Source organism: Malania oleifera, chromosome 1 (assembly GCF_029873635.1).
Source record: "Malania oleifera isolate guangnan ecotype guangnan chromosome 1, ASM2987363v1, whole genome shotgun sequence".
In the NCBI taxonomy this organism is placed as follows: Eukaryota; Viridiplantae; Streptophyta; class Magnoliopsida; order Santalales; family Ximeniaceae; genus Malania; species Malania oleifera.
This window is the reverse complement of record NC_080417.1, coordinates 62,296,444-62,296,893: the sequence shown is the minus strand read 5'-3', so window position 1 is coordinate 62,296,893 and position 450 is coordinate 62,296,444.

Genomic DNA, 450 nt, shown 5'->3' with positions numbered 1-450 from the left:
TTCAGCGCTGGAGCGTCGTTCTTCTCGATAGACTCATCGACGAGTGGATACATTTGTCGCCAAGTGCCCTTCATATGTTTGTCGACGAGACTAGGGGATTTGTCGATGAATTGCCTATCTGAGATTTATATGGTCTCGGAATTTGCTCGTCGACAAGGCCAGGGGACTAGTTGACAAGTGCCCTGTTTTTCATCCCTATTAACCTTCTAAAATGCATATTCAACCTAGGACAAATGCATATGAATATTTCATGAAAGATATACATCCTAGGGTAAGTCTGTATGTTATTTTGAGTTTCGCATCATATCTTATGAAACATGCAAATACAATCAAACCTAATGCGAATTACAACTGAATATCTGAACTGCCTTTATCCTTTTACTCTTCTACTTCCATGGATTAATCCAAGTCGTATGTGCTTCAAATTCCTCGTGGCTTCCATAGCATATT